The sequence below is a fragment of the Triturus cristatus genome, chromosome 3_2 (assembly GCF_964204655.1).
Source record: "Triturus cristatus chromosome 3_2, aTriCri1.1, whole genome shotgun sequence".
NCBI lineage: Eukaryota > Metazoa > Chordata > Amphibia > Caudata > Salamandridae > Triturus > Triturus cristatus.
The window spans coordinates 1048992957-1049017373 of NC_140584.1; the positions used below are offsets into that span (position 1 = coordinate 1048992957).

Below are 24417 nucleotides of genomic sequence, written 5' to 3' on the forward strand. Positions count from 1 at the left end.
TCTTTGTTAATACCGCAGGAACCCCCTGACAGCGAACATACCCAGTGTGTACTCACATGTCGTCTCCGCACAAACACGGAAAGAAACTGTTCCGGAGCAGAACAGAACAACATGCCCACAAGAGACACTTGCAACATAGGCAAAAAGAGTACAGCGAAAGGCCGAAAGTACAGCCAAAGGCAAGAAATGAAGACGTGAACACACCGGGGTGAACCAGATGTGGCAGAAACCCCATAATACCCTGGAGAAGTCTGCATCCACAGAGGCAGGAGAGTGCTACGGACCAACCATAGACGACAACACATGAGCTCCAGGAGAGAGGTGGGTCTCACCAGAGAGGATGTCCCACACAGTAGGAAGAGCGGAACGAAGTGAGAGGCCTACAGTATGACCCAAAGGACAATTCCCCAAAGGGACAGAAGACAACCATCCTAAGAAGACTCCGTGGGAGCCTTCAAAACTTCCCGTACCAGGAAGAGCACCTATGTAATAGCCAACGAATACCCCACATAGGGTATGTCACAATCCTATAAAAAGTAAGGAACACCTCGAGACGAACTCGTAGTCAGAGGACTAAAAAACAAATGCAAAACAGCTGGCTAGCTGTACCAAATAAGGGCAAAAACGGCTGATTAGCCGTACAGTCCGTCCAGGAAATAACATCTTGAACCTATAGACGGATACCAGAAAAGCAGTAACAATACTGTAGATAAAAATTAAAAGTACGCAAACAGCCCTCGCAAATGCCGTACTAGCCTCCGTGGCAATTCTAAGTGGGAACAATAAGCCATCTGTAGGGAAAGGTTGTAGGATAACCCGTCCACCCAACGATAGAGGCTAAACAGCTAGAGGACGGCCAAAGGATTGCCAGTGCCCCATGGGCACTTGTTCCGAGGAGCATCAAAACAACTCTGGTGGTGGGGAACCCTCAGAGGCCTCACCCTCTTCCACCAACAGAGGAATAGCAGTGGACAGCACCAGCGTCGACCGATGTCGAGGCAGCATCGACCGATGTCGAGGCAGCGTCGCCTCGACGTCGATGACCATCGAAGACTCGTCCGCCCGGCTCTGGTGTCGACTCGACCTCCACTGAGATGGGGAACTGCAGAGAGGAACAGCATCAACTCGATGTCGAACTCAGCGCTGCAGCCGCATCCGGCGTCGGTGCAGAGAGCCTCACAGGGCTGTGCAGAGACGCCACAGGAAGGCCCGACGTCAGACTGGGATGCCCCTCCGGGCCGTGCCCTGATGTCGCAGTGTCTCCGGAACCAGTGTAAGGGTTCTCAATCGGCGTTGAGGGCGAACCCGCCGGCTAAATCCTGACCTGAGTCCCTACCCCTTCTGTGGGGCCCGAAGGCACGCCAGGGAGGGGGGTGACCCAAAGATGTCCAGTGGGGCCCGAGAATAGGCTTCCATCTGGGTCCTAGTCGCCCCAGCACAAGGAAATGGAGGATAGGTGGGGGTCGACTCCTGGGGGCCCGTGTCCGGTAAAGACCGAGAGCATCGGGCCGCGACGTCACGTCTATGTGTGGTCGACGACCTCCGTGACTTCTTCTTGTGTTTACCCGCGTCATACGAGCGACGGCCACGGGAACGACTCCGTGACCTGTCCCGAACAGGAGCTCTAGCTCGAGATGGAGACCAGCGGCATGAGGACTCCAAACGGGACATCAGGGGGGACAACAACTTGATCCGACGTGCCCGCAAGGACTTCGGTTTCAACTGCCGTCAGACGATCGCACTCCTCGGAGTCATGGTGCTCTCCCAAGCACCACATGCAGATGTTGTGTGGATCCGTCGCCGACATCTGCCACGTACAAGTCTCACACGCCTTGAAGCACGAAGGCATCGCACACTGTTCCCGGACACCAAAAGGCGTCAAAAAGGCCTGAAAAGAAAAGAAGAAAAACTGACATCTGTGCGCCGGGAGGAACTTATATGGCTCCATTGAACTCCTATCCATGGGCAACGTCAGGACGGAGCCATGAGACGCCATCCCCCGGCATGCAGAGGTACTGCTGAAAATTCTCCGGATCCAGACTGACGCCTGGGAACATTCTAAAGTTAAGGAATCTGCGGCTAGATGTCTCTATCAGATGTTATCACTTATTAAATGTGATGTTATTATGGACTCAGCCAACATGTACCTCATATGTTGAGTGGGGCCGCCGGAGCCTCTTGCTGGTCAATTTTCTTAATGGGGAGGAGGAGGCAGGTGGCGGTAGGGTATAAGCGGGACATGGTGGGACTGCATTGACCTACCCCACTTCATAGAAGTATATGGCATTGGAATTACAGGGCAAACAGGTGCTCTGGTAGTTGAGGGATGGTGGGCAGTTCAAAGCCTACTATGCAGGGAGGCGGGGGTAATGTTGTTAAGATTAGCTGTTATGCTCACACAATAAGCACACCATTACAACTCAGCATGGGCAGGACAGGCTAAGTCCAGATGAGGGATGCAAACACATGTACACACAATGTCAGGCACTCAACCACATTATACTACCCGACATACTCTTAGAGTGAAGTCCTGGAATGTCAATGGCCCGGGCCACAAATCGAAGCAGGCATAGTTTTACAATACATCAAGAGACATAGATCAGACATAGTACTTCTGCATGAGACCCAATTAGGTAATACCTGCAAGGTAATATCTCGCAATGGGTATACGTTAACAGCTCATGGTGGCTACACCTCAAATTTAAGAGGGGGTAGGTATCCTCCTTTAAAATTCAACATCACTACAAGGAGGGACACACAAGGAAAATATGTCTCCCAGTTGGGGCATGGGACGGTATCACTGTCACCGTATGCTCAGTATACATTCCACCACACCATCACCAGATGACCTTCCTGTCAATAAGTGAGCTCAATCTACAACTCCCATAGGGCGTATTGTTATTGGGGGGAAGACTTTAACGCCGTCATGTCAGACTCGGAGGACACTGCAGGTAAAAGTCATATTGTGACACAGCAGAGAGTATGACATGAGGAACAAGACTAGCAAGCTTCTGGTGTTGCTGGAAAAGAGAGACCAGGCACACAACTGGGTGCCAAGACTGGTGACGGTAGAGGGGGAGGTCAGGACTGTGGCAAAAGATATAGCGGAAGAATTTGCAAACTATTACTCTGAACTCTAACGAGATAGGAGCACCCTCCAAACACAAGTCTCATGAATTCCTCAAAGAGCTAGCCACACCATGACTATCGGACGAACATGGACAGATGCTACATAGTACCTTCTTGCCTCGCAAAATAATGCAAGCCATAGGTTCCATCACCTCCAGGAGAACAATAGGACCTAATGGCATACCGACTGAGCTCTATTAGGGGCTGTCGAACAAAGGGGCTCCTCAACTCCTAAACATGTGGAATGAGGCCAAGACCGTGGGACGATTACCTCAGGACCAACGACAAGCAACAAGTGTGGTAATCCACAAGGAAAACAAACCCTCAGATTACTGTGGATCAAACAGACCCATATTCCTTCTCAATGTGGAAGCCAAAGCTTTGGCCAAAATATTGTCACTTCGACTTAGGCAGGTCATAACTACCCTGATTCACCTGGACCAATCGGGCTTCATGCCCAATAGGGGCAGCAGTCTTAATCTAAGACGACTATTTGGAGAGATGGCCTGTGCTCAGGATCACCGTATCACAGCAGTGGTCCTGTCCATGGACTCCTCCATGGCTTTTGACACCCTTAACTGAAGGTAAATGCACGCGGTCTAAGAGCACTTTGATTTGGCCCCACCTTTCTAAGTTGGGTTTGACTTATTTCTAAGTTTGGTTTGGCTATTATACCAGAAACCAGAGGCGCGGGTGAGAGTGAACGGGGTGACTTTGCAAGCATTCGACTTGCATCAGGAAACATGTCAGGGCTGTCCACTCTCTCCACTAATATTTGCCTTGGCTTTGGAACCTCTGGCGATTTGGATCAGAGGGGACCCTCTAATACAGGGAGTTAAATGGGGATACACGACAGAAGGACACATATTTCTATAGGCAGATGATATTTTATTCTATGTCACAGACCCAACATTTACCATCCCCAGACTTTTGCAGATACTTCTTATTTTTGGTACCTTCTCAGGATACACCATTAATTGGCAGAAATCGCTCATACACCTCCTTATGGAACCACCGCTGGCTCTGCCGGGCGAGATTCCAATGCACTTGGTAGAGGAGGGATTCAAATACTTAGGCATTTATGTCACAAAAAACCTGCTGGCCTTTTACAAACATAACCTCAAACCCATTCTGGAGCAATTTGAATGAGATGGGCAACACTGCAAGACCTTGCTGCTCTCCCTATTAGAAAGGGCGGCAGTGTTTAGAATTAGGATCCTCAACGCATAATTTATGCCTTACAAACACCCCATACTTGGTGCCCAAAGAGCAGGAGAGTTGCCTCCTTCCTGAGAAAAAACTGTTACTTTGGGAAGATAGCTCTCCCGGGATTGCCCTCCAGAAACTTATTAAGGAGGTATACTACAGGGGAACTGAACTGCCAGACATGCGTGAATACTATTGTGCAGCACAATTTACAGTAAGTAATGACTGGGTCTTTTTGCCTTGGTGCGACCCAGCGACACGTCTGCACAGATTCGCAAGAGGTAAGGAGGGTTATGAGGGGGTATTAAACAGGGCTAAATTAGTATGTACAATGCTGAAACACACAAGGACAGTAGCTCACATTTGGAGGGAGGCCACCACATAGTTAGGATGGAAGGCACAACTGACTGAGATCACCCCTCTATGGTCCAGCGATCCCTTGTCTGAGGTAGGCAAACTACAGGGGTTTGCCAAGTGGACATTGATAGGAATTACTAAACTGGGCAAAGTATGGCAGGGTAGTACTCTGCTGACCTAGACTGCATTGACCGACAAATACCAATCAGCGCCTACTCAAAGTTATAAATATATCCAACTCAAACATGCCACTGCCGCACACATTCCCACCGCCACACCCATTGAGGAACCCTCCCCACTTGAAGAACGTGTTTTGTCAGACAGGTTATCCAAGAAAGGTAACTCGATATATAGGAAAATACACAACATTGCCCCGACCCTAAGCTAACCCTCAGGGCAAAGTAGGAGGAGGAAGTTGGACAATTCGATGAGGGTGGATGGGAGGAAGCGCTGGGAGTCCCCAGAGAGATAGCGATCGAATTGGGCTTTAGATTGATCCAGCTGCGCCTATTACATCGTTCATGCTACTCACACTCCGTAGATAGAACTCCCACAGCAGCCTGCTTACGAGGCTGTGGGGAAGAGGGAAATTTCATACACATTATTTGGAACTGCCAACAAATAAAGCCCTACTGGTCCTCCATTAGCGAAAAGATGCACACAATAACGGGATATAAAAGTTACTTACCTTCGGTAACGTAATAGCTGGTAAAGACAGTTTAGTCGCGGATTTATCAACTTTTGAATTCTCCCCAGGTGTCAGTCTAGATCTGGATATTTTTTCTGCAGTACCTCTGCGAGCCGGGGAGCAGGGTGGAAATGCTCCGAGATGATGTTGACTCCGGTCATGACGTCAGTGGAGCCATATAAGTCCCTTCCGGCACGCGGACGTCAGTTTTTTCTATGAAACTGAGCAGAACGCAGAGCTACTATAGAAACTGGTTGCAGAAATACTGAATCAAAAAGATCAAAAATCTTTGAAACATTAATAAAGAAGAAACATCAAAGGGTATGTTAATACCAGACATGGAATTTAAAGAAAACCCCACAAGAATCAACACAGCACAAGGCTAAGTGAAACCCTGCACCCTGGTGAATTACCAACATGTAAAAAACTTTACACTCTATAGACCATTCATCAATGGTAATGAATGGCATGGAAACTGCAAACTAAACCTAACAAAATAACACTAAGCTGTTTATTGAATCACACCATTACGCGACATATTGATATGGCCAATACAAGGTATGATGATACCAAACAAAGACTTTTAAAGAAAGAACAAATAAAGCAATACTGCCAACTGGCGTGCAATCTAGTGTGAAAGAGAAAACACACCCCACCCTACCGACCACCCACATTTGGAAATAGACAGTATGGCAACAAATAAACAAAACCTACGTGGCCAGGCTAAGTGGTCTGTTGAGTCCCAACATAAGTTGAGATAGTGATCACCGGTATTTAAAAACAGTACTGAAAAAGGGAATAACCCTTACTTCATAGGTCATTCGCAGAGTAGGACGGATGGCCAGGGAGTTAATGAATCTGCAGCTAGACTGGGTCTCTACCAGATGTTATGTTATGTTATGTTAATAGGAACTTATATAGCGCTCGTTCACCAACAGGTTTCTTGACGCTGGAGGAGTTACTTTCCAAAAAGAGTTACTGGTAAGGATAGTCCAGGTCTAGCTGTAAGCTTGGGTGAAGAGCCAGGTCTTCAACATCTTCCTAAAATGAAAGAGGTCTGACTCGAGTCTCAATGGGGGCAGAAGGGCGTTCCAGAGTTTGGGACCAAATATTGAGAAGCGAAAGCCTCCTGTTTTTTTGCGTCTAAAAACTGGGACCTATAAGTAGTTCATGTGCATAGATCTTAAAGTACTGTGGGGGATGTACCTATGGATTTTTGATGAAATGTAATTAGGGCCAGTCCCATGCAAGACTTTAAAAAGCATACAGCCGGCTTTAAACTTGGAGCGTTGCTCCACTGGAAGCCAGTGCAACTCTTTTAGCAGCGGCTTGATGTGACATTGTCTGCCTTGTTGGAATACAATTCTGGCTGCCTGATTTTGTATTAGCTGCAGACAATGTATCTGATTGCGCTGAAGACCTAGCTATTTAGAGTTAGCATAATCAATTCTTGACAGAATCAAAGAGATGACAATTTGGATACATGCCTCTGCTGAAAAATCTTCTGATTTTCCTCAGTTTCCACAGCTTGAGAAAGCAAGCGGAGGGGACTGCTCCAATCTGCGTGTTCATGTTTAGGTTTGAGTCAATGTGTACGCCTAGGCTTTTTATCGAGTTTTGTAGTGCCGGAGGCGAGCCTAACTCGGAGGGCCAGTGGGCAGGAGTCCAATGCTGGAGTTTATTGTTGGGGATAATGATTTTTGTTTTTTCGGCATTGAGTTTTAGTTGATTTTTGTTCATCCATTTCATGATGAACAGCATAGATTTTTTGAAAAATTCCTGAGACTCTGTAGATTCATTTATGGGGAAGACTAGCTGCATATCGTCAGCATAGTTGTAGATTTGCACTCCCATCTGCCGTAACGCAACGATAAGAGGGCGGATATATATATTGAAAAGATGCAGGGATAGGGATGAGCCGTGTGGTACTCCACATTACAGGTTTACTGTGCCCGATTTGTACGGAGAAAGCCAAACTGACTGTTTTCTATCCACAAGAAATGATTGAAACCATTTCAGGGCCGTGCCACTGAGACCTGCTGCAGCCAGACGGTCCACCAAGTTGTTGTGGTTGACGGTGTCAAAGGCCGCAGACAGGTCCAGGAGAATCAATGCTGGAGTGCTTTCTACATCTGCCTTCCCCTTTAGATCATCCTTTACAGAGAGAATAATGGACTCCGTGGAGTGGGCTGCGCGGAAACTGGCCTGATGTGGGTCTAGGAAGATATTACATTACCGAAGATAAGTAACCTTTACATCTGATAGAGACATCTAGCTGCAGATTCCTTAACTTTTGAATTAAATACCATAGATATACCACCCTGGAGGAAGGTCTGTGAACCAATCCTACAAAAGTTCTCAAAGAGAATCAGCCGGTCATAACTATCAACCGGCCAAATATACCTAGGAATAGAACAACAAGAGCTTGGCTCATAATAGAATCCATGATCACTGTCACAGAACATATAAATAAAAAACAATCCTACAGGCCCGAGAATCGTCCCTTGAAGGAAAAGGGGAAAACAATGCCTTAAGAAACATCAGTCAGTTAACAGACATCCTCTATCCCACAAGGGGAAAGAGAACTCGTTGATCAAAAAGGGCCCAGTGCAAGACAATAGTTATGTAATCCGTATTCTTCGCAACAATAAAGAAATATCAGAGAAAGAACTGTCTTGATAAAATCCAAAAGAAAGCCGCTCAGAACTCATTCCATTATACCAGGATGAATGAACACCAAAAGAAAGATGAACAATAAAAACTCCATGGTATAGAGAATTTTGTGTGAACAAAATGACCACTCGAAGGTTACATAATGCACTGTAAAGAGACTAAAATGACACTAATAGCATTGAATTATCACCTGGACATATGATAATATATATAAAATTGTGTCACAATAGAATCCGAGTGATCTGACAACACAAAGAGCATCGCTGGCCCACATTTACTGCAGGACCACAGGTATCTACAAAGCCTGCGCCTGGATGACCTTCAGTGTCTTGGCCAGAAAGTCTGAACATGACTCCAAGCCGTGGGCACGCTCAAAATACCAAGGAAAGAAAAAAAAGAAAGGGTAACGCACCTATTAGTGCAGTATCAAAACATTAAATAAGGAAAAAAACGAAACTTTAAAAAGGAAATAATATATCAAATGAATCCTTGTTAGCAACAAGCGCATGCAACAACACTTGTGATACGAAATAAAATACAATCACAAGTCCCCCTCTAGAAGGAACAGCCAGGATTTCTAAAGATGAAAAAACTACAGCACCTGATATTCCCAGGAGGTCTCCCATCCATGTACTAACCAGGCATGACCGTGCTTAACTTCTGAGATCGGACGAGATGAGGCACTTTCAGGGTGGTATGGCCATAAGACCAAGGACTTGTAAAACACATAGAAAATAGATACATACTCAAAAAGACAGGTAATATATAACCTCCAAAAAGTTGCAAAAAGCATTGTGGGAGAATAACAAGAGCTTCCTATAAAGCCTAAAAACTCCACCATAAACTGTATGGCCGAAAACAGGTAATGAAACTGCAGCTAGAAGTCGCCATCGGATTATTTCTAACACTACCTATTACACAGTGTAAGATACATAGTCCATCTCATCATGCTCTAGGAATGAACTAATGAATTACCTATCCCGCAGAGAAGACCACTAACTCCTGTCTTCCAAAGAATACACCATAAACTCGTGAGTTTACCCGCACAATTTTCCAAAAAGTGAAGCACATATAATAAAAATGTTGATATGCAGTCAGATCAAAAAGAGAAGCAACGTGCACCAAAAAACACATACGCCAAAAGGATTTTAATGAAGAATAAACTACAAGAACATGTATTCAAAGAATACAAAGCGTAGGCCCTGAATCCATCAGCGCTATTATAAATATGCACACCACCAGAGTAGTGAGGACATGCTTCGCTGATTACTCTAACCTGTAAAGACCAGAGTGTCCCTATATACCAGACTTACCACTGGCATACCAGCATGTCCCTATGCGAGACAATGAATGGTCAAAACCATGCACATTTTATCATACTGAACTGCTTTGAAGAAGCTTGCGTTAGATAATCTTCCATAAAAGAAGACACGTCTCTTGACAAAAACCTCTTGAGCACAAAGCTCCTCCTCAAAGGCCACGGGACAAAGGGAAACCTCCCTCAGTTATCTAAACCAATCCTAAACAAGGAAAAAAATGGTACTGAGAACAAAACATCTGCTTTCCCAGGACACCAAGTGGTCAACCAACAACAGACATGTAAATTGTCCTAACAAAGCTTACTCGCTTATAAAGAAATAGAGACAAGTTACCCAGTAACAAACAACAAAAAGCTATGATTCTGAAGACCTCTGTCAAGGAAGCGGATTAAAACTGCATCAGCTTGACTCCCAAAAAGATGGGCACCATCAAATGGGCACCATCAAATGGCAAGTCGACTGGACAGCCATCGGGGAAACCCAAAGTTGCCAACCAAGGCCGATGCCTTAATGTCAATGCCGATGCCACCGCTCAATCCACTGAGTCCGTTGTGTCCATAACACACATTATGGTAAGTCTAGCAGCCTGCTGACCATCTTTAATCAAATCACCGATCTCCAAGCGGAGGTTATCCGGAAGAGATGGTAACACATTCTGTAGCACATCCTCATAAAGTATGGGAATACCATCCCAGCACACAAGATGTATTTATGGATCTCAAGGCTGAGCTTTCCGAAGCAAAGATGTGTTTACCACATGCATCACGACTCCTAGACTCGTTACCCACTGAAATTATAGGAACAGAATCTTCATCCTGTGAAGAAGTCGCAACCCACGTCACCAAGGTACAGGTGGAAGGGTGTATATGAAGGCAAACTGGGTTTCAAGGTGCAGGCGGGTGTCTACGTGCAATATCTCGGTCCACTGAGGTCCCCGACTCAGGCCTGATCTAAGTACCAAATAAAATATCATAAAGGGCCTCTCCAAACAGAAGAACAGGTTCTTCCCCAGCCTGTTCCTGAAAAAGGACCTCAATAAAAAGGGTTGGGGGACATATGCAGCGGGGTCTGTGGACTGTCACCACTTTCCTTCTGTCTGCAAATGAGGAACTTGCCTCCGTAGCAAAGATAGGGTAAGAAAGCAACCCTAAAGCTCGTGAAGAATCCAGACCACTAGCCACTCCTAGAGCAGACAACCAGCTGTTCTTATTGTGCCATGGCGCTGTTATGCTTGTTCACTTGTTTTCCCTCTATGAAACCTAACAAAAAGATTTTTTTGTTTTTTAAATATGTAATTAGGTAAATGGGTAAGGTCAATGGGAGAGAAAGACTGTGTAGCAGTGAATAACAACTTTTGGAGTTTTTTACTGCTAGGTCATGTAAAATTGCAGAACATGTCCTACTTTTTAAATATAATGCACCCTGCTCTATGGGCATTTGGACCCTACCCTTAGGGGTGTCTTATATGCATCAAAAAGGAACGTTTAGGTGTGACAAAATGAATAGTTTCTTACCTGTAACTCCAATTCTCTTGCAGGGGAATTTCCATGTTAAGTCATAAGCACTGGAATAGTCCCGCCCACGTGACCGGACCGCATAGCACTTCTTTAGATATAACTTCTTAAGTGGATATTGTTCGCCTTTCTTCAGGAAGGCCTGTAAAGACACTTAAGAGATAGAAAAGACAATAATGCAGCTCAACTAAATAGGCTATGAAGGCCACAACTTCATCTTGAAGTGAAAAAGATGCCAGAATACTATATTTTGTACAATCTTTTATGGTGTTTAACACCCAGGAAAGCCCCTTTCACAAAACTCCTTTCTCATGATAATGATGCAAGGATGGGACAGAGTAGCCCCCATAGGCTGCCATTATATGTCTTAAACTAGACGCTGTGCCTTTAAGAAAACTCAGAGACCACCAGTATCCCATGATGCACAGCCAGTGGCAGTTACTTCAGTTCTTTTTGAAGGCGATGAGAAGTGAATGCCTATTTTGGACAAAGGATAAGTCTGTCTTTTCCACCGGGGAGGAGGGAGGGTTGCTTATGACTTTTCATGGAAATACCCCTGCAAGAGAACTGGAGTTACAGGTAAGAAAATATTCCTTCTCTTGCAGGGGATTTCCATGTATAGTCACAAACACTTGAATAGACTAGCAAGCCCATCACTACACACAGACGCGGTGGAAGAGATAGAGTTAAACTGCAGTTTTAAGCAAAGAGATTCCTAAGGGAAGCCTGTCCTACTTGAGCATCTGCCTTGGCATCAGAATCTAGGCAGAAGTGTCTTGTGAATGTATGGACTGACTTCCAAGTAGCAGCCTTACAAATCTCCGAAATGGATATATTACGAAGCAAAGCAGCAGTAGCTGCCTTTTCCCTCGTAGAATGAGCCCTAGGCTTACCATAAAGGGATTTGTTAGCTTTCTGATAACAGAGCAAAATAAAAGTAACAATCCACCTGGAGATAGATTATTTAGAATTGGCTGGACCTGTACAGAGAGAACCATAGTTTACAAATAACTGATACGCTCTGCTTATATCTTTAGTTTTGTCCAGATAAAATTTTAAAACCCTTCTGACATCCAGGGAATGAAGCGATCTCTCCGCTGGAGAGGATGGATGTTGGAAGAAAGCAGGTAAGGTAATGGCTTGGTTTACATGAAAATCTGAAATTACCTTAGGGAGGAATTTCGGATCAGTCCTCATAACTACTTTAGATGTATGAAAAACTGTATACGGTTCTTGACAGCAAAGTGCCTGAATTTCACTAACCCTGCAGGAGGTGATAGCCACAAGGAAAGCTGTCTTCCAGGACAGATGCTGAAGAGTATCCTTATGAATGGGTTCAAAGGGCTATTGCATTAAACGAGAAAGCACCACATTAGGCTCCCAAGGAGGTGAAGGACTTCTAATGGGAGGAAAAGCTTTTTTCAAATCCTCCAAGAAATCTTTAATGACAGGAATTCTAAAAAAGGAAGTTTGTGAAGGGCATTTCCTGTAAGCAGTCAAGGCTGTCAAATGAACCTTAATGGAAGAAAGTTGGAAGCAAGATTGTGCTAGAAGAAGCAAGAATGGAAGTATGACTTCTTCCTGGCAAGAGGTAGGGTCTTCATTCCTCGATGAGCACCAAATACAGAATCTCCTCCATTTGTGAGCATAAGCGGAGCGTGTGGATGGCCGCTTAGCTTCCTTAAGAATGTCCATGCAGTTTTGAGGTAAGTTCAAGTGTCCATACTGCACTAGCTCAGGAGCCCTGCTGCCAAATTCAAAGAGGAGAGGTTGGGGTGTCCCATCTGACCTCCGAACTTCGTTATTATGTGCATTTTGCATGGCAGTCTGAGAAGAGGACAGATAGACCGGTGAAGGAGGTCCGTGAACCACCATTGACATGGCAATTCCAGGGATATGAGAATCATCTTGGCCCATGATTGAGAGAGCTTGATGAGAACAGCCGGGATCAGGGTAACTGGAGGAAAGGCATAGAGGAATCTGCCTGACCAGTTGATACATAGGGCATTCCCCAGGGTTCCCGGTTGGTAGAACCTGGAGGCGAAGTTTTGGCATTTGCGGTTTTCTGCGGTGGCGAACAAATCGACCTCCGGAGTACCCCATTTTTTTAATATGTCTTTTATCACGTCCTCGTTTAGGTGATTTCCTGAAGGAGTCAGCTTAGTGAGTTGGCCTGAGCATTTTGAACACCTGGGAGATGGGTTGCTGTTATGGTCAGGTTTCTGGCTAGAAGCCACTTCCATATTGTCTAGGCTTCCCGAGACAATGGTCTGGATCTCGAGCCTCCTTGCTTGTTGAGGTAGAACATCATTGTCGTATTGTCCGTCTATACAAGCATGAAGTTGGCATGGAATGATGGCTGAAATGCTTTCAGAGCAAAGGGAACCACACGAAGCTCTAGCAGATTGATGTGGTAAGTGGATTCCTTGCATGACCATCTGCCCTGAATTTGAAGGCGATCTGTATGGGCTTCCCATCCCAGCAGAGAGTCATCCGTGACTATAGTTTGAGTCGGTATATCCTTGTGAAAAGGAGTCCCTCATAGGAGATTGGTGGGTGAGCGCCACCATTTGATGGAACAGAGGGTATGTTGTGACAGTAAAATCCGGTTTTCCCAAGTCCCACTGGTCCTCCAGACATTCCTGCAGGGGTCTCATGTGGAGACATGTGTTCGGTGTGAGAAATATGCTGGATGCCATGGAGCCCAGAAGAGAAGAGACCTTCTTGTCAGTTGGGTGCGACATTGACATGAGAGCCTGAGATTTCTGAAGAATCGATAAGCGCCTCTCTTCCGAAGGATACACGTTTGCCGTGCGAGTATTGATGGATGCTCCCAGATATTGTAGGCACTGTACGGGGGTCGAAGTAGACTTCATTTGATTCAGGTGAAGTCCTAACTGAAGGTGAAGGTCTCAGAGGTCCAGTTGAAATGTGTTTGAGCCTCTTGACACGTGAATGCCTTGAACAGCCAATCGTCTAGATAGGGGTAGACAAACGCTTTGTGTTTTCTCAAGTGGGCAGCCACCACCGCCATGCACTTGGAGAAGGTCCTGGGTGCTGACTTCAGGCCGAACGGAAGCACAGAGTATTGGTAGTGGTTGTTTCCCACTGCAAATCTCAAGAACTTGCGATGTTTCTTTATGATGGGAATGTGGAAGTATGCGTCTTGTAGGTCTATTGCGCACAACCAATCCTCCCGATGTAGTTGAGGATAGATCTGAGGTAGTGCTAACATCCGGGATCTTTCCTTCCGAATCCATTTATTTGCCTCCCTCAGATCGAGATTGGGTCTGAACGCGCTCTTGACTTTCTTTTTGATGAGAAATAATCTTGAATACAGCCCTTTGCCTCGTTGCAGCGAAGGAACAGGCTCTACTGCCTATTTTCGTAAGAGAATGTTCACTTCTGCTTGCAATTGCCATAGGTGGAATCTTGACTGTTTTGGAGGCACTGATGGGGGAGGGCTGGTGAATCGTAGAGAATATACATTGCACACAATATGCAGAACCCAATTGTCTTGTGTGATACTTTGCCCCTCTGCCAAGAAATGTTGAATGCTTCCCTTACCGGAGTGGGTAACGGAAGGGGGGGGGAGATAGGATTCAGGGCTTGGAGCCAGCAGGCAACTTGCCTCCTTGTGAAGTTTGTTGCCCTGACCTTCCTCTAGGTTGTGTTTTCTGATACGGTTGATAGGATCTTTGATAAGATTGCTGTGTACCAGACTGACGACCCTGAACCACCTAGGGGTTTGAATCCGCTGTGTTGCATATCGTCTTGAGAAAGGACGAAAGGATCTTTGCTGTTCCTTGGGTTTCTCGAGACCCACCGCTTTCAATGTCTCCATTTCTGCTTTCATGCGTACCATCTCCTCATCTGCATAAGAACCAAAGAGTGTAGTGCCGGAGAAAGGAAGATTTTGTGAATACGTTGCTGCGCTTCAGGCTTCAATGAAGTCAAGTGAAGCCATGAATGCGGCATGAGTGCCACTCCATGACAATATCCATGCGCAGCCAGTAGTGATATGCCTTTAGCAGCACTAATAACTTGGTTAGAAACCATAAGTCCTTCCATTAATATTTCATTAAAATCCTCCCTCTTATCTCTAGGTAGATGTTCAGCTAATTGTTGGAGCGACTCCCATAGTAATCAGTCATATTTACCTAAAAGCGCTGTCGCACTAGCAGCCTTCATGGAGGTCGCTGCTGTGTTGCACTTTTCTTCCCACTGAGTCTATTTTACGACTGTTTATCAGGTAGAACTGTGGATGTTGGAGCCGTGGTATGTTGTTTTTTAGCGGCCACCACAATGACTGAGTCTGGGAGCGGGTCAGCCCTTAGGAATGTGGGATCCTGTTCTGGAGGGCAATACATCTTTTGCAGCCTGGATGGAGCTGGCTTAATAGAGGATGGTGTAAGAAAAAGTTCCATCGCCAGTTCCAAGAGGCCTGGTACCAAAGGGAGCAAAGGACGGGATACTTGTCTTTGCTGTGAAGTCTCAAATATAACTGAAGTTGATGGAGTAGTAATGGACCTAGGAACTTTAAATTTTTTGAAGTTCCGCAAACCAAAAAGTCGAGATATCATCAATTGGAGAAATCCTTTGAGGAGGAGAATCCGATAAAGTAGGTGAGTGTATTCCTGTACTCATAGGGGACGTGTCCCTGGTGTGTCTAGAACGGGATTTTCCAACGTGATGTCGGCGGTGGGAATGCATAGAAGAATGTCTACTTCGACAAGAATGATTCCTTGTACGAGACATGGATCTCGGCCTTCGTGGTGGAGTACAAGGCGGAGGAGAAGGAGGTGGAGGTGTTACCCGTGGAGGAGGAGAAGGAGTAGGTGGAGGAGAAGGCGGAGGCGGATCATCTGGCCGATGAGGAGGAGACTGAGCAGGAGATACTGTCCTAAATGGAGAGTATGTTCTAGAATACTCAGAATCTGATGAGTAGGTTAATCTCCTCCTTTTCCTAGCCTTCTGGGGAGTCACAGGAGAAATATCTTTCCTTCTCAAAGTTGATCTGCTAGCCGACGGAGACCTTCGACGTGGTCTTGAAAGAGAACTTCCTCCTGATGTCGACAGTAGACTCTTTGAAGACAGAGTCTGTGATCGACGGGTTTTTCTCAACGTCGAATGACGATGTCTTCTCGACATCGATCGACTGCGACGTGGAGACTTCGATCAACTGTGATGAGTCGACCCCGATCGTCGGTGATATGTCGACGTCGATTGACTGTGATGGGTAGACGTCGAATGACGCGATGTCCTTGACGGTGATCTTGTGACCGTCTGTGGTGGGCTTTTCGACACCGAACGTGTTCTCGCCGTTGGTGCAGCCACCGTCATCGACCTTCTCCTCGGGGTTGCATGTCGATGTCGTTTCGACCCAGAGCTGCGGGTGTCCACGGCGAACAGGTCGCCGCTGCTCCTCTCGACGTCGTAGTCTTCGACGTCAACCAGAAACGATGCAATTTTTCAGCCTTTCTTCTGCTGGGGAGCCCCTCAGAGGCTGAAGATAGGGCCCTGGTAGAGGACTGACCCTCTCCTCGCCCTGGAGCCCCACCTGATGACTGGACATGCCGCTTTCTTCGTTCTTCTGCTCCTTGAAGGCGAATCTTCTCCCTGTCACGCAGAGTATGCCTGGAAAAGGTTTTACAGATTGAACAGGAGTCAGGAACTTGAGTAGCAGGTAGACAAATAATTCATACTCTATGAGGGTCAGATTTGGCCTTCTTTCTTCCACTGTCTGGACACTTTTCAAAAAGAGAGGGCATTTTTTAAAGAAACTGTGGTCAATTCCTGTCAGAAAAAGACAAAAGGTAGAGAAAGACCAAAGACGTCGAGTGAAACACTTAGACTTAAACTTCTTAAGAGATTTTTGATGAAAAAATCAAATTTTATAGAGCTCAATGCTCCAGGGTCCTGTTAGCAGGAGCCGGAAAAAAGAACTGAAGTAACTGCCACTGACTGTGCATCATGGTGGTCTCTGAGTTTTCTTAAAGGCACAGCATCTAGTTTAAGACATATAATGGCAGCCTATGGGGGCTACTCTGTCCCATCCTTTCATCTCTATCATGAAAAAGGATTTTTGTGAAGGGGGCTTTTTTGGGTGTTAAACACCATACAAAATAGTACAAGACATAGTATTCTGGCATTTTTTTCACCTCAAGATGAAGTTGTGGCCTTTGTAGCCTATTTAGTTAGGCTGCATTATTGTCATTTCTATCTCTTAAGTGTCTTTACAGGCCTTCCTGAAGAAAGGCAAGAAATATCCACTTAAGAAGATAGATCTAAAGAAGTGCTCCGGGGTTCCGGCATGTGGGCGATACTACTCCACTGCTTATGACTATACATGGAAATCCCCTGCCTGGTCGTGGCAGTTTAAAACTGTATTGCAGGCTTGAAGTGATAGAGCTGAGACATGTTTTAAATGGCTACTGTAGTGGACGCACATTTGCTTCTGCAGGCCCACTATAGCATTTAATTTACACGCCCTGGGTAACCCTTTACAATGGACTTGTGAATCAAAGTTTCCAATTTGGTGTGAGACAATTCTACCATATTTGAAGGAGAGAGCACAAGTACTTTAGCACTGGTTAGTGGTAAATTCCACAGAGTCCTAAAAGCCAACCAAAACGGGTTCAGCAAAGGAAGGGAGTAAAGGCAAAATTTTAGGATGACCCTGCAGAGAGGGCCAAGTCTAACACCCCTATGTGTTTTCTTTTAATCATTGACAGGCATACCTATTGTCTGTGTTGCACACTAAAGCTCTATAATCACCCTGAATTCTTGATCAAAAGGCTCCATAGTCTTTCAGTAATACGTTGTTGTTGCCTAACATATGTGTTTCCAGGGCATTATAAATCCACTGAAAGCCTCACAGCTGACTTTTGCTTTCTCTACTGCAAACAACTAAGGACAATGTAAGAAGTCAATTTGCTATGTAGTCATACAGCAATTCGTATCAGAACAACATACAGGATTAGGCCTAAGATGGTGGGCACAGGAGAATGAAGGAGCATGGCAACACACTGTAGTGAAGAGAGCGAACTCATCGTGAAAGGCAACAACACCTCAGTTCTGTGTCAGCTCACCGAAGCAAATGGCCAGGTTTCTGGGTTTGATGGGGAGTGAAATGAAGATATTGATGAGTAAGACCTTCCTCCAGCAGAGATGCTTGGCATGGAGGTCACACATTGGAACTCTGGATAAAATGTTACAAACATTTTTGCATCTCAACTTTTTGCCCCTTTACTCTCCCATGGATAGAAGGCCAGCTTTGTGTCTCGAAATCCTTTAAATTGTCTTTCCAGATCACTTGCTCCATTGTTGACCATCTCCCTGTTCACTATTGGTGCTTTAGAGGGGTTTGGAGCACCAGAACTATATGAGGAGAGGGTGGATCTGTAATCCTTTTGGCATATGAGCAAAGGAGATGCAAAAAGATGTATAGTTGTTTAGCTATTGTTGCTATTTGCCATACTGTTGTCCTTATCTTTCTCACTCTTGTTAGCTGTAAGAGGGGGAGGAGGGCGGGACTGTTTCTCTCCATCCCGGGATATTGTTGGGTTGTTCGCACCTAATAAGTTTCTTCCTGAAGCAAAAGTAGACGTTGTAGTAGTTGAGGTGCAGGACTGCTCTCAATATTGTTGTCTCAGTAATCAGAAGGAAAATAGGTATTTGGGTCTATTTGAAGTAGTTAAGTTTACATTTTTAGTTAGGCTGAGGTTACAATAAGGCAATGGATGCTTCTGGGGTGGAAATATACAATGTGGTACATTTGGCAATAGGATAGCTGTTGGGCGTTCCTCCTTTTATGTTATATAGTTTGTAGGTTTTCACTGTTGCATCATCATAGTAGGATACTCGGTGTTCCATGAGGTTAGCTGACCATTTCAAAATTATGATCTGGAACGTCAAAGATGACCACTAAAATAAGGAGCAGGCAGTTTTTCATTTTGAGTAGAGGCAAACCCCTGATGTCCTCTTGTTATAAGAGAATCATCTTAGGTACCATCGTATTTTCCGGGTGTTTTGGTTACTGACGAGTCTTCCACGTCTCCTTTACAAAGGGCTCTAGAGGGGTAGCCATCCTTTGGAAATCCTTTCCGTTTCTAGTTACATAGGGCCAGATGAACGACCATGACAATTTGGGAATCACAAATTGCGCTCAATAGCAAAATGCCATGTACAACAGGGTCAGAGACACTGTTTGCGATTCCCAATGGGGTCGCATATCACATGCCTCATCAATATTCATGAGACTGTCGCAATTTGCGACCCCATTGGGAATGGCTGGCCCTCCCAGGAATGGTGGCCTGCTGGGCTCAGCAGACCTCCATGTCTGGGACTGCTTTTAAATAAAGCAGTTTTTTTTAATGCAGCCCGTTTCCCGTAAAGGAAAGTGGGCTGCATAAAAAAAAAAAAAAAAAAAAAAACCATTTTAGCACAGCAATCCTTCTGTTGATGCCATTTTTGGGACGAAAAACAGACTCTTTCCTATGCAGCATTTCTTTGCCACTTTTCCAAAAAAAAAAAATTAGTTTGGCTATTTTCTCAGTCCCCTCAACGGGAATCATCAAACCCTGGTGACCTTTAGAATCCCCACGATGTTGGGAAAAAAGGACACAAATTTTGCATTGATAACTTATTTGGAAAAAAGGTTTTGGAGGCCTAAGAGTGAAGTACCCCAAATAGTAAAAAAAAAAAAAAAAAGGGCTGAGCACTGGACTCGAAAAGATTCAGCAGTTAAGGGGTTAAGACACTTTAACAGCTTTACAGTGTCATGTGTGTGCCCGATAGTTCAAGCTCAAGCAGCTGGATAAACAAAACAACTGCAGTTGCATGGAGAGAAAGCACTATTTGCATGGAAGCACATACATTCTTCCCAATCACAACATGTACTCTTGGCTACCAACATGTGGACAGCGCAAAAGACCCCCATTGGCGATACTCCTGAGAGGTTTTTTTTTTTTTAGACCTATCACATTACACCTGTACTCTTGGCAACCAGCATGTCGACAGCGCCAAAGACCTCCATTGGTTATACTCCTGGGAGTTTTTTTAGATTGATCACATGAAGTATGGTGACAGCCGTACTGGCAAGCCAGGCATAAAAAGGTAATTGGAGATATGTAGATGGTATATTACACAGTTCTGGGGGGCTGGGGAGGGGGGGCACTCTCACCTCTACCTTACAGGAATTTAAAGACACTTATCATTTGGAAATGTAGATGGACACAATTGAGCCTGTTCCGAGTATGAAGGTTGCTGCTTCGATTATTCACTGTGAAGTGTCGGCAAACCCTCACTGGTGCTGAACCTGACCCAAGTTGTCGGTTTGCCCAGATGGAAAGGAAACTGTTGCTCTTGTCTTGTACTTTTGTCCTCAGTACTCCGCACATAGGAGAAAAAGGATCCTTCTGCTGTGTCGCAATCTGGGTGTTAGGGACTACCAAATTGCAACTAGGGTATTCAGGGCAGACATCACAATCAATTGTCTTTGCTGTCTCCTGGTTTTTGGCATATATGTGGAGACACAGACAGAAAAAGAATGCCCAGTTGTCTGTTTTTAGGACCTATGTTTTGTGCGTTCAAGTTACATTTTGCTGTTTTCCTGTAATTTCCTAAATATATGTAATAGTAGGTAATAAGTAAAGGAGCTGCTGGATGAAAATTAACCTTGCATTTTTAAACAGTTATGGTGTTGCTTATACTTAATGCCAGTTTTAATTGTGGGCATTTTAATCACTTTATATGTCATCCTTTCTAAGTGTTCAATTATTGAATTATTTAAAGTTTCAAGTTATTGTGTTCGCTTTTATGTCAATTGCCAAAATAAAGCTATGATGATGATGACCATTCCAAACATATGAAACATCAAAATGCTACTCCTCTCTGGTCAGGAATTAAAGCTTAAAATTATTAAGGAATTCCCAATGCTACCCTATGGGAGGGCTAGGCCTCACAATAGTGAAAAACGAAATAGGCTGTTTGTCACTACCTGGGCAGGCCAAACAAAAACCTTTTACTTACATAGCAACTTGCCCTTAGGGCTACGTAGGGCCTACCGTAGGGGTGACTTACAAGTAATATAAGGGAAGTTTCAGGCTTGGCAATTAGTTTTAAAGACCACGTCAAAGCAGCAGTAAACTGCACACAGGCCTGACAACGGCAGGTCTCAGACAAGTTTGAAAGGCTACGTCTGTGCGTGGCATAATCAGTGCTGCAGCCCACTCGTAGCATTTAATGTATAGGCCCTGCGTATATGGTATACCACTTTAAAAGGGACTTATCAGTACAACAAATATGCCAATCAGGTATGAACCAATTATACCATGTTTAAAGGAGAAAGCACATACACTTTAGTACTAGTCAGCAGTGGTAAAGAGCCCAGAGTCCTAAAGCCAACAAAAAGGTGGTGGGGATTTCAGTCTACGCATGTTCTGACCGTGATTACGTACCATCACATATGAGTTTTTTGCCAGGTCACACTGACTGTTGTGAGGGATTGCCATGAGGGTCAAGTATTCGGGTCTTGAAAATAGCTTGTGCTTCAGTGGAGTGCTAGGGGACTGCTTGATATTGGAACTGGGAGGAGGAAATACCTACAGGATATAAATGAGGTCATGAAGGATACTGGGGACTTCTCTGCTTTTAGAGATGCTAGCAAGGTTTCTTGATGCATGCACATTTACACAACTTCAGAGCCCTCCTGCAGGAATGCGTTTATTTTATCTTGCACAAAAAAATGGAACAGGAAATGTCACTTTTATTGTGTTTTTAATGGAGTCATTTAGATGGTGACAGATAGTGGAGAGTCAAAATTAAACCTTTATTTCTGTGAATCACACAAAGATGATCCTGTTAACTTATACTACAGTTAACTTATTCTAGATGCGACTAAGTTGGGTAAGGTATTCAGTGCTCAGTTTCAGTAAAGCATTATTTTAGGTATATTATGTATTGTGATGCTGCCATTTGTTTGCAGTTTTATATAGTGCAGAGCACCTTACACCTTGTATAGAAGTACAAGTATAGCACATACATACATACACACAAAGTCATTTAAATAAATGAACTTTTGATAATTTCATATCAAAGACCTTAAGGGTAGTGTTGTTTTTGTTCAGCTTTTGTTCTCAATCTTTGGTTGTGCTAAGTTATAGTAAGATAAACAAGTGATTCGTTTCTGCAGTCAGGTTAAACTAATACTGAGTACATTAGCAAGTTAAGTTAACCTAGGAGGAATGAGCAAGTCCCTGAAGATATTGTTCCGAGTGCTAGGAGAATGCTATTCCAGATTTTTGGTGCAGCACCAGAAAAAGGATTACTAGAGCATCTATCATGGAATTTCTCCATTGAGTATCTCTTGGCTTCTTGCACTTCTACCTTTCCATAGTACTTTTAATTTCGTTGTTAGGTTAGGAATGCCAGTAGCAAAGCTTTGTGTGGTATGTATGCAGTTTTTAATATGTATTGGTTCTCAATTAGGAGCAAGCTTATTGCTCTAAGTGCAGGTTAGATATGGGCAGTCCTTTCATGTTTTAAGTTATTCTTACCACTGAGTTCAGAACGGTTTATAGGGCTTGACCTTAGATTTAGGGAGGCCTGTGAGAACTGCAGCTCCATAGCCCAATGCAAAAAAAAAAATTAAATATAGCAGCTGCACTAGTGTTTGAAGGTCTTGGTCGGGCACACACTGCACATAGCAGAAGGGTGCAATTATTCGCCACATGGCCAGGAGCTGAGCAGAAGGGGGGGTCGGTGGCCGATGGATCTCGCGAGTGGAGAGTGACATCGTGGTCCTGGATCTTTCTGCCCTATCCTGAACTGACTGATGACGAAAGGGGGCTTCAGCTTGTGATAAGTACCCAGGGGCAAGGACACAGCGTTATGCAGTGCCCTGGTGCTGTGTATTTGGGATCAAACCTGCATGTATTTCACTTCCCTCTGGGAGACAGAGGGGAAGCTTGCATTCAATGTATGAACCTTAGCAAAATGTGCCTTATTCAATGTATAATTCAAGAGACAATTGCTGTACAGTCAGTGTATTTCTGTGCCTTATCTTGCTTCCTTCTAGTCTCACATCAAACGGTAGATTACTGCCTTTCATTCGTTCGGTGAAAAGAGCTACGTTTTGGTAGAACCATACATTCGTATTTACCGGTCTCCTGGGGGACTACTCGGAACGGGGGTTGAGGAGGGATGCAGTTGTGCTGTACAGAGACTTGCACATTGCACTATGAGTAGTTACCAAGTACTTTTGGTTGTATAGTGTCCAATAAGCATTTTTTGCAATGTTGTTTCAGTGACTCTGGAGAGACACGCTGTGGCTTAGTACAAAACAAAGGGATTTTGCTTTCTTTACAATTGTAGTTTAGTTCCCAAAGGGTTACAGAACAAGTTGTGAACCACGGTAACTCTGTCTTGTCGAAATTTAACTTTAGAAATGGTTGGAGAGCAACGTCCGAGCCCTCTTGAGGTTATCACAGTTTGCATGTCTTGCTCTGTGCTTACTATAACTGGAGTCAAGCTATCCTGGCTGATGATGGCTGATAGCCAGAAACCGGTCCTAGGATGCTTGATTCCGGTCCAGGGAAGACATGGCTTGGCAGTTCGGGCTGGACTGTTCCCATGAGGCACAGGGTCAAGACTGATTTGCATATGGCCATGTCTAAACTGGGGTGGCGTAGTGGGCAAAAAAACAATGGATTTAACCCAGATCTCTTGACTGGGGGAGAATGTCTGCATTGTCAGCATTCCGTCCATCATTTGTTTGTTGTAATACTATAAGATACAGCTGAGTCTCACCAGAGTATTCGTGCATATTCAGAGTTTTTAGCGGAGACATTCTACACATACGCTGATAAGTGTCAGGCCAGTCTGGAACCTTTTCGGAATCCACGAGGATACGATGGGGATGAGGAGCCTATTTCCGTTTTTACTGTATTGGACTTGTCACTTAGGTAGATACTAACCCACAATGTCAGATCACCCTCTATATTAAAGGGTTTCATTGGGGAGCGCTGTATTAGAGGTTGTTCTAAATTTGAGAAGGCACTATAAGTGAATCATAAGAAAAATCAGCCTGATTAAACTATTTCTGATTACCCGTTTTCAGACTTCTTTTAACAATATTTTCACCTGTAATAGCTTTCACCAGACTGAAAAAAAATGGTCAATGCTTTGCAAAAATAATACTTAGGTATAGGTTTGTTTTCCACAAATTGCTCACCTTTTTGGGGGGGCTAGAGGGGTCTATAAACCCTCCATCTTTTTCTATTCCATCCTCCTGCCCTCTTTTAAGGGATCCCCGTCATGTTCTCGTCTCTTTTACTATGGCCCTATTTTTCAGAAGGGTTTGGGGACGCCCCTCCCCAAACGAGTGGTGAAACACTCATCTTCTCCTCCCTCTTGTTTCATTGCTCCCCAAAGCCCCGTTCTCTACACATCTTCGCTTCTTTCCACTTCTTTTTTTTTTATTTATCACAAAGGCAGCAGAGAGGTTGTCCCACACTTCATAAATAACACT

The 24417-nt window shown here is 44.6% G+C and overlaps 1 long non-coding RNA gene and 1 pseudogene across 1 annotated transcript in view; one reads left to right on the top strand and one right to left on the bottom strand.

Annotated features, from left to right (window-relative positions):
* LOC146859082 (uncharacterized) overlaps positions 1-24417 on the top strand; it is a 110261-nt gene that overhangs the window by 71644 nt on the left and 14200 nt on the right. The gene's annotated exons all lie outside the window — the stretch shown is intronic.
* On the bottom strand, positions 8643-8761 carry LOC146859083 (5S ribosomal RNA; annotated as a pseudogene).